Here is a 10,518-nt window from a genome sequence, read left to right as displayed (position 1 = left end):
TATGGTTCGATCTCATACCACACTTAATCTCAAATTTCAATATTTCATTTTATGGAAGAGTCCCTTTAGAGTACATTTGTCTTGTATTTCGTAAAATCTTGTGTTGTTGTGTTTTCAATTTTCAACTTAGAAATATTATACGTTTATTTGGGTTTTTTGAATTTTGAATATTTTTAAATCCACTTTTGTCTAACAACTTTTTCTCTTTGTAGAACTATTCAATGGCAAAGAAAGATAGCACATCGAAAAAGGAGACCCAAACCATTGATGGAGTTAGTGGTGGTTTTGTGTATCCATGGTATGTGGATGTTTATGATAGTCAAGGAAAAAGGGCTGACAATGTTCTCTTATTCACTTTGAAGAGTGATATTACATTTTTTCAACAAGATGGTGTCATAGAGAAGATATGGTGCACATATTGGATGTTGCAAGCGCGCGTAGTGAGCGTCATAAGGTCCCCAAGAACAAAAGAACTCTACTTTTTGCACACAAATCAAAGTAGAAGACTTGCACGACATAAACAAGAGACCAATTGGGTGCAATCTCCCCCCATGCCTTGTGTGAGCGCTCCACAAAGCATGTATTTTTTTTGTATTAATCATCTTCAAGCTCAAATAATAGCCCAAATTACAAAATAGCACGCTTTAGCTTTTGAGTTTGCTTTTGTGCCAAATAGAAATAAAGCTAATGGGCGCCCAAGAAGTCAGGCATACCCAAATACAATGTCCAAATACAAATATCTAAATCGTGCGCCGATGCGCATACAAAAATAATAAATAAATATCAAACGCCTTGATAAATAGGCGCGACAAAATATAGGTGGTATGCCTAAGGTATGCGCCCATCAAAATATTGATGATAAATTTGAATACACACTATCCTCCCATGCTGCCACCGCTGCTATCTCTACACATCAACTGAAGCATTCACAATCGTTAGTAAAATAATACAATTAAACCGACAAAAGTGAATACCTAGCAATCTTCAGCTAAATAAATCAATTGGTTAGAAATCAATCCTAACCTTAATTTATCACGAGTGCGCACTCGAAACTCATAAACGTTTATTAATTTAAATATGTATTTTGCGGAATTACCCGCTATGGAATCACCCATGTACACACTAAATTAACAAAACGCCCAAAAAGGATAGGCGTCCCCATTGACTTCTCGCACAAAGAATCCACTTTGTGTATGAGCCTCGGTAATAAAAGTTTACGGAATCCACCGTAAAACCTCACAGAATCCACCATGTAATATGTCTCCTGGCATCATACCCCCGAGGTGGGATAGCAATTGTCCTTAATTGCTATTAGCTCAATGCGGAGCTAACAGAGTGGGGAAAGCATTTAAGTCTCTAGCGTGCATCCATTGGGCCTCTTCAATAGGATGGTTTTTAAACTTGACCAAATATCTAGAATATCTACGGCCAGTTCTAGTGGTCATAAAGTCAGTATCTATAATAGCTTCAGGCTCAAGGATTTCAGTCTCATCATCTAGCAAATGTGGGTTTTCATAGACAAGGTGTACAGGTTGGCCTCTAAAGGGTCATACTAAACTGATATAAAAGGTGTTGTGAATTTTCCAATGTTGTGGTAGTTCTAGTTTAAATGCATTGTCATTGATTTTGTGTATGATCTTGAATGGTCCATAGAATCTAGGTGCTAATTTCACAACTGGGTCTTTATCTACACTTTGTAATCTACGTTTTTCTATGCGTAACCAAACATAATCATCAACTTTGAAATTCATAGCCTGTCTTTTCTTATTTGCTTGTTTTGTATATGATTGCTGGGCTTTGGAAATCATATCTTTAACTTCATAAAAAATAGTAACGTGCATGTTAACAATATCATCAGCAGTCTGAATTTTATTTGATAATGATGCAACAGGTGTAGGCAATCTATAACCATAAATAACTTCAAATGGTGCTTTCTTTGTAGCTGTATGTGGTGTATTGTTATATGCAAACTGAAGTAAATGTAGATGTGTATCCCATGTGTGTGGTTTTGAAATAGTGTAAGCATGTAAAAGATCTAAAATAGTACTGTTAGTAGCTTCTGTTTGACCATTTGTTTCAAGATGAAATGCGGATGCAAAATCAATCTTTGTTCCTAAGTTAGCAAACAAAGTAATCCAAAAATCATTACAAAATCTAGAATCACGATAAAAAATAATAACTTTTGGTAAACCATGATTAGTAAAAACAGTTTTCAAAAACAATTGAGCTGCTTGAGATGCAGTTAGAGTTTTCTTGCATGGAATGAAATATGCTTGTTTGCTAAACCTATCTACAACAATCCAAAGCATATCATGGTTAGCTTTAGTGTTAGGTAAAACAATGATAAAATCCATAGAAATCTGTTCCCATGATCGTGATGGAATAGATAATGGCATTAGTAAACCATACTGTTTACCATGGTGTCTTTTAACTCGTTGACAAACTAAACATTCAGAAACAAAGTTAGATACATCAGTGTCCATATGTGGCCAATAAAAATCTTCAGTCTCAATGTACGCAAAGTAGATATAATACCTCTATGACCTTGATATGGAGGACAATGAATCTCATGCAAAACAAAAGATCTAAATGGAGCTGTAACACATAATATTTTTTCGTAAAACATGAATCCATTATTGTAAGATAATGAATCAATAGGAATCCAATTATTTGCAACTAATTTATTCCAATCATATTAAAAAGTAATATCCTGATGATAAGTATCTTTCATAGAGATAAGAGAATCAAATGATATCATAGAAATATTATAAATTGTCGATCTTCTACTTAAAGCGTCAGCTACAATATTCTCTTTTCCTGGTTGATATTGTATAAGGGGATGAAAACTCTGAATGAAAGCTGCCCATTTAATATGTCGGTCAGATATTTGGGGTTGACTAAGGATACGTCTAATGCTTTGTTGGTCAGTTTTAATCATAAATTCAGAACCCATTATGTAATGTTTCCATTGACGTAAGGCTTGTACTACAGCTAGTAATTCTTTATCATACGTAGAATATTTAAGTTCGGGTGGTTTCGGTTTACAGCTAGAGTAGGCTATGGGATGATTATCTTGCATAAGAACGGCTCCTATTCCAGATCCACTAGCATTAGTAACTACTAAAAAGAATGGTCTATTGAAATCAATTAGTTGTAATACAAGAGCATGGTTTAATGCATGTTTCAATAAATCAAAAGATTTTTGTTGATTATCAGTCCAGTTATACACAATACCTTTCTTTAAAAATTTAGTCAAAGGTAATGCAAGTAATGAAAATTTTTGCACAAACTTTCGGTAAAAACTAGCAAGACCTAGAAAAGAACGTAACTCACGCACATTTTTGGGTATGGGCCAATTTAAAATTGCTTCTATCTTTTTAGGGTCAACCTTAATACATTCTGATAAAACAATGTGACCTAGATATTCAATTTCCGTTTGAAAGAATTTACTCTTTTTTGGATTAGCATATAATTTATTATCTTTTAACAACTTGAAAACTAAAGATAAATGTTCATAATGCTCATTCTCATTTTTACTAAATACCAATATCATCAAATAATACTATAACACAATGCTGATATTTCAAGAATATGCGATTCATCATTCGACTAAATGTAGCAGGTGCATTAGTTAATCCAAAAGGCATCACTAGAAATTCATAATGTCCAAATTGTGTTCTAAATGTAGTTTTGAATATATCAGATTTATCCAATCTTAATTACTTGATGATAACTAGATTTAAGATCTATCTTACTGAATATGGCAGAACCTTGTAACGTATCCATAAGATCATCTACCCTAGGAATCGGATATCTATTCTTAACTATAATTTTATTCAGGGCGCGATAATCAATGCACATGCGATAAGTATTATTTTTCTTTTTCACTAATAAAATAGGTGCACCAAATGGAGAACTACTAGGTCTAATTAATCATTTGTTAAGCAATTCCTCTATTTGATTTTGAATTTCTTTCTATTCAATTTGGTTATGCCTATATGGTGCTTTACATGGTGGTTATGTACCAGGAATTAAATCTATTTTGTGATCTTCAGGACGTGAAGGTGGTAGTCCAGGTGGTAAATCATCAGCAAAACAATCTTTAAATTGAGCAAGAAATTGTGTATGCCTAGGATACATATGTTTTTCTTTAGCTTGAAGTTCATTTACCCAAATTAAATAAGATTTGCTACTATTACGTAATGCACGTTTAGCTTGAGTATGAGTAAGCAGTGGAAAATTATTAGATGCATGCATACCATGCAATGTGATTTGTTTTCCTTGAAAATAAATTTTAATTAAATGCGTAGAATAATCTATGTCAGGATTATACTGATGACGCCAAGGCAGACCTAAGATAATATCACTAGGCTACAAAGGTGCAACTAGGAAATATCTTCTTTCAGTATATTCACCAATTTTAATTTCTAAGTTATGCACTTCTTGTGTTCCATTATATCTTGTGTCTAGGAATGCTGCTTTAATGCGATAATGTGTAGAAACACTTTGTAAATTCAATTCTTTCACTAACTTTGCAAAAATAAAATCATGTGTGCTACCATTATCATGCAAAATAATCTTTTCTTTACCATGCACAAAACATTTCATTGTCAACAAAAAATGTGGAGTTGGTATACCTGGCAAAGTAACCGAAGTAGTACCAATGTCGTCATCATCTTCTGTAAAGTCAGGCATTTTCTCACGTTCTTCATCTTCCATTGCACCAAGATAATTGATATGGTCAGGTGGCTTTTTCGATTGGAAATTGGTTGCTAGATGTCTAGGTTAATGGCATTTGTAACAAACTATGGGTTTGGCTTTAGATGCATTGTTTGCAATGGCAGAAAGTCTAGGAATATTGGGATTTGGCTGTGAGGATGGCTTAGGGTTTGGATTGGTATTTGATGGCAAAGCAGGTGGTCATGTCCAAGACTTACGGAATGAAGATGGAAGAAAATGACTTTGATTGAATCTTAGAAAATTTGAATTGAATTGCTTGAAACCATAGTTACCATTTACTTGAAATTATTGTGGACTCTTGTCTCCTCTGCGAATCTTGTCTTTAGTGTCATGAGCCAAGAAAATTGCATCTTCAAGGGTTGTTGACTTGAACATATTGACTTCAGCATAGTAATGTCCAAGTAGACCAGATATAAACTTGCATTTGTGAGTCGCTTTAGGTACATCCTCGAGCATCCGTAATTGTAGTAGGGCATTCCAAAAACATTCAGTGTATTGGAAAATAGATTCACAATCTCTTTGCTATAGAAGATCCCATTGCTTTATGGCTTTTTCATGGAATTGAGGAGGAAGGAAATTCTGCAAAAACTTCTTTTGGAAACTCTCCCAGGTAATGGGACAATCAATGCTCTTGCAAACCACAGTCCACCATAGAGATGCTCGATCGACTAAATGGTTAGTGACACATTTAATTTTGTCTTTCTCAGTATATGTCTCTTCATGAAAGTAATCATCAAACTTACTGATAAATGCAAGTACAGTCTTTCCATCTCGAGATCCATTGAAAGTACGAAAGTTGAAATTTCTTTTACTTATCTTTGTTTCTTTGCAAATGGATTGAGCTTCAAGTGTCGCATCGCTGGTACGTCGAATAAGATCTTCGGGTTGCGGTCCATCTTTATTAGTGGTAGATCGTTGCAAATTGGCCAATTGAACTTGCAAAGCTTGTTGGGCTCTTCGTTCTTCATTAAGCTGCATCATAATCAAATCCAATTTTTGTTCCATCGTTGGTTCGGGTAAATCACCTTCAGCCATTAAATCGTCCATCTTTTGTTCCGTCATCCTGTAAAATCCAAAATACCTTACACTCTCGAAATCTGATTAGAGATGAGCGTAGCTCAAAGTCGGGTATACAAGGCTTATAAATTTTTGTTTGGCTTTTGTAGTCTTTGTCTTTTGCGATTGCGAGATTTGTTATCTTCATAAAAATGGCGTATAATCTTTGTATGACCTGCATATGACCTTCTGCGTTTGCTGAAACTGGTTCAGCAAGTCTGCATGTGTGAACAGAGTCTTCCAAAGAGCAATAAACGAACTCTGTGCTTCTGCGTATGAACAGTCTTTATGGGAATAGTTGGAGTAAGTCTATTTTGAGTTATGTGGACTTGCAGGACTTGCAGAAATAAGCAAGCTTGAAAGACTTAGATGATTAAGCTTATTTTAAGCTTAATTGACTTAAGCTTTAGAAGACTTAAGTCTGTTTGCCAACGAATTCGATTTAGGAGGGGGGGCCATTTTTTCGCCGCCGTCTCAGACAGAAAGATACCGTTGCCGTCGATTATGAAATTCTTGACTTAAGGTTCCTTATTAAGCTTAATAATAAGCTTTTCAACCTTTGAATTAAAGCTTTTAAGATTTTTGAGATATGAAGCTTATCTGTTTGTCTGTTGGAAAAAACGACTTGAGAGGGAGATGTACGAGTGGTCCTCCGCCTCCTCATGCTGGTCCTTCGTGATCAAAGGATGCAGATAGAGGTTCTTGACTGCCAGGAAGTCACCCGTATTGACCCTTCGCGATGAAACTGACTGTAGAGCTCGTTCGTTCCAGGAGCTCCAACTTCGCGTAAGATGGTAAGCGATTGGAAGCTCTCGATCTCAGCTTCGCTTTGATACCACTAGTGCACAGATTGGATGCCGTAAGCGCGCGTAGTGAGCGTCAGAAGGTCCCCAAGAACAAAAGAACTCTACCTTTTGCACACAAATCAAAGTAGAAGACTTGCAAGACATAAACAAGAGACCAATTGGGTGCAATCTCCACCCATGCCTTGTGTGAGCGCTCCACAAAGCATGTATTTTTTTTGTATTAATCATCTTCAAGCTCAAATAATAGCCCAAATTACAAAATAGCATGCTTTAGCTTTTGAGTTTGCTTTTGTGCCAAATAGAAATAAAGCTAATGGGTGCCCAAGAAGTCAAGCATACCCAAATAAAATGTCCAAATACAAATATCTAAATTGTGTGCCCATGCGCATACAAAAATAATAAATAAATATCAAACGCCTTGATAAATAGGTGCGACAAAATATAGGTGCCATGCCTAAGGTATGCGCCCATCAAAATATTAACGATAAATTTGAATACACGCTATCCTCCAATGCTTTCCACTGCCACTGCTGCTATCTCTACACATCAACTGAAGCATTCACAATCGTTAGTAAAATAATACAAATTAAACCGACAAAAGTGAATACCTAGCAGTCTTCAGCTAAATAAATCAATTGGTTAGAAATCAATCCTAACCTTAATTTATCATGAGTATGCACTCTAAACTCATAAACTTTTATTAATTTAAATATGTATTTTACAGAATCACCCGCTATGGAATCACCCATGTACACACTAAATTAACAAAACACCCGAAAAGGATAGGCGTCCCCATCGACTTCTCGCACAAAGAATCCACTTTGTGTATGAGCCCCGGTAATAAAAGTTTACGGAATCCACCGTCAAACCTCAAGGAATCCACCGTGGCACGAAATCCACCGTGGCATGGAATCCACCGTATAATATACCTCCTGGCATCAAGATAACAGATGTATGTGTTGGGAAAGAGGGAATGCAATGTAATCTTGTTAAGATCAAGGGGAAAAATGTAGTATACAAACTTGATCTTTTGTCATTTCACTTTGCCCGTATTAAAGAGGATAAATAATACTCTTTGAAAACAATGGGATGGACCTTATTTGAGAAGGTAAAGGGCACAGTAGACATTATATTAGCATTCCAAGCTGTTCAAAATAGTGAGCTACTTTCCCTATCAAGAAAATGTGATCGCCCCAACAAAAGAATGAAGCTCCAAGATAAACAAATAGACTTAAGATCTTCACCTTCTCCTCAAGAAGAAAATAATTCATGGAATCCCACAAGTTCAAAGTCAAAATCACCTCAACAAAGTTCCTTATCACAAGCTCTTGTTGTTAGTATGGCTGCTAACACTAAGAATGATGCCACTTTACCTTCCATGTTAGAAGTTACACCTGCAAAGCCAATAATTTCTCTTGAGGTCAAGGGAGTAGAAAGAACATTCGATTTTCTTGAAATTGTTAAGAAGAAGGGAAAGAAGGAAAAATCAGGATTTCACATGTTTGAAAAATTCTTTCCATTTGGTCCAACAACACAATTTCCTATTCTCGTTGATAGGTGTTATGAGGCACCGCCTTTGTATGCTTATAGGCCACTATGTTGGAATTATGAAGAGAAGCTAACCACGTCTTTCATAAAGACTCCCATGAACCCAGCAACAGCAGCATATCTTATGCCTTTTGTACAACACAACAATGAGAAGAGACCCATGCATCATGATGAGGTGGATGCTAATAAGTTGGGCACTTATAGTTATTGGATTATATCAGGGCTTCACTCAATTCATGCAACAAAGATATATATTCAGAGTAATACTACACGTTGTCTAGAAACCAAGCATTTATACACCACAAGAAATGCTAGAATATTAGTTGATTGTCCTGCGGAAATGTGCATTGAGCTTTCACGAATGACAAATATGGAATCACATAATGTTATGAAGAATGCACCTTATGTTGAGCAACTTCAACAATTAAGAGATCGGTGGCTAGCATTTGGTTCTCCACCAAAACCCCAACAAGGGCTTTCTAAGACAAGCTCTCAAAGAGTACCATGGCAGGTAATCACATATAAGCTTACCTTCTTTTTTTGTAAAGATTAGTGTGATGCTCTTTCTTTTGTTCTATGCTCACTATTTTGATCTTTTTTTTGCAGAGATTTGTGGCATACATTGGAGAAAATTGTGCATCTAGAGATTGCCATATGATTGTTAGCTCCCAAGAAATATTTGATAGTTGGATCAAAATCATGAAGAGATACTCTAGAGGTGAACTTATATCCCAAGAGGAGAGTTTGAGAAAAAAGGGAATGAAACCTTCTCCTACTGCATTTCGTTGCCTTATGGGTTTAAAGGATGAAGTCATCCTTACACTACAAGAGGAGATCAATGAAGGTCATATCCTTTTTCTTAGAAATAAATGGGATAAGGAAGATATGATTGACATGGAAACAAGGGCTAAGCAAATCAAGCAAGATAGGGTCCTAAAGGAGGAATTAGTCACTCTTTTCAATGTTTCAGTTCCAGAAAGTAGCGCTATGATGAAGACTTGGGAAGAGCTTGTTGATGATTATGATATCAGTGATGAAGTCTACACAAAGATTTTAGGCATTTGCAATGTTTGGGTATTAAAGAAGCTCACACCTGGAGCTGATGCAAGGTCCCTACCAAATGGAGCAAAATATATTGTGAACTTCCTAATTGGAAAAAAGAAAAATCCTCTTTAATCCTCCACTACTTCCCCTTGGCGTGTATATGTTGTCGGATGCAATCTAGAAACCTTTGATCTTATACATAATGTTTACAAAGATCCAATTACCATTGGGGTTGTTGTTCTAGATGTAGCACATGGGGTTGAGGGAATGAAATGGGACTCTATAAAGTTTGGAAAGGTTGTATCCATTCTACTATAAATGACGTGTGAACCTAAACAATTCATGTTGTTATCATTTCTTGATCAAAAGCAAATGGCAGCTTTGGAAAATGCTCTTGAAAGCATTTCTTGCAAGTATCGCATGCTAGTTGGTAGTGTTGACTTCCTACCAATGGATAGAACATTTTCTTTTGGATATATAGATTCTTTTGTGGTTTTGAGATTAGTGGCCATGGAGAAAAGCTTCATCAATTTTGAGCGATATATAAACAATGTCAGCAAGCCTTCCATTTTGGACTTTGAAGGCTTGGCCATGGAGTGCAATGATGAAGATCTTGAAGAAGAATAAAGGATTGCAAAGGCCGTTTTGAGAAAGAAAATGAAAGTTATGGAAACTACAATCAAAGCATTCAATGATGCTCATGAGGTTGTGTTTGATGTATATGCAAGTGGACTTGCATCTAAGGTGGCATTAATAAATCATATGAAGACTATTGCAGTGGTTTGCAACACTCAAGAGCAAAGAGAGATTGAAGCACAATTGTGGAGGGTCCATGAGAGTGCCAAACAAAATTCAAACTCCCAAGAGGTTCCTCCTACTGAAGTTCAAGTTCTTGAAGTACCACTCGAGGGCATAGAAGAATCAAGCCAAGATATAGCAAGTCTAATTATGAAAGAGAAATTAAGGGCTACTTCAGGTGTTTAAACTCCGTTCCTTCTCCTTTCATTAAGGAAGACACATTGATGTAATTTTGATTTTTTTCTTGAGAAGTTACTTCCATTAGCATTTGCAATATTTTCTTTCTTTGATGATATTAATTAAAGAAACTGTCTTTGGTTTTTTACTTTTTTATAAAAGGTACCAAGCATGTTTGGTTTAAAAAATCTATTTAAGTAAATATTTTACAAAATCCGTATTAAAGAGCTCATTAAAATTTATCATCCTTTGTAAGGATAACTATTTAATTGTAATCTAGTGTGTAAGAATACTTATCATAATGAAAAATTTGAGCTAGCTATGTAAAATTTACTTAAGTCTATTTTAG

At 35.6% G+C, this 10,518-nt stretch overlaps 1 pseudogene; it reads left to right on the top strand.

Moving 5' to 3' along the window:
* The first annotated feature begins 8,804 nt into the window (after positions 1 to 8,804).
* On the top strand, positions 8,805 to 10,178 carry LOC148021121 (uncharacterized; annotated as a pseudogene).
* The last annotated feature ends 340 nt before the right edge of the window (positions 10,179 to 10,518 follow it).

The sequence above is a fragment of the Lygodium microphyllum genome, chromosome 18, assembly GCF_053477565.2.
Source record: "Lygodium microphyllum isolate KBCC chromosome 18, Lygodium_microphyllum_v1.1.10, whole genome shotgun sequence".
Classification (NCBI taxonomy): domain Eukaryota; kingdom Viridiplantae; phylum Streptophyta; class Polypodiopsida; order Schizaeales; family Lygodiaceae; genus Lygodium; species Lygodium microphyllum.
Note: the sequence above shows the minus strand (reverse complement) of the source record. Positions and strands in the feature narration are given on the sequence as shown.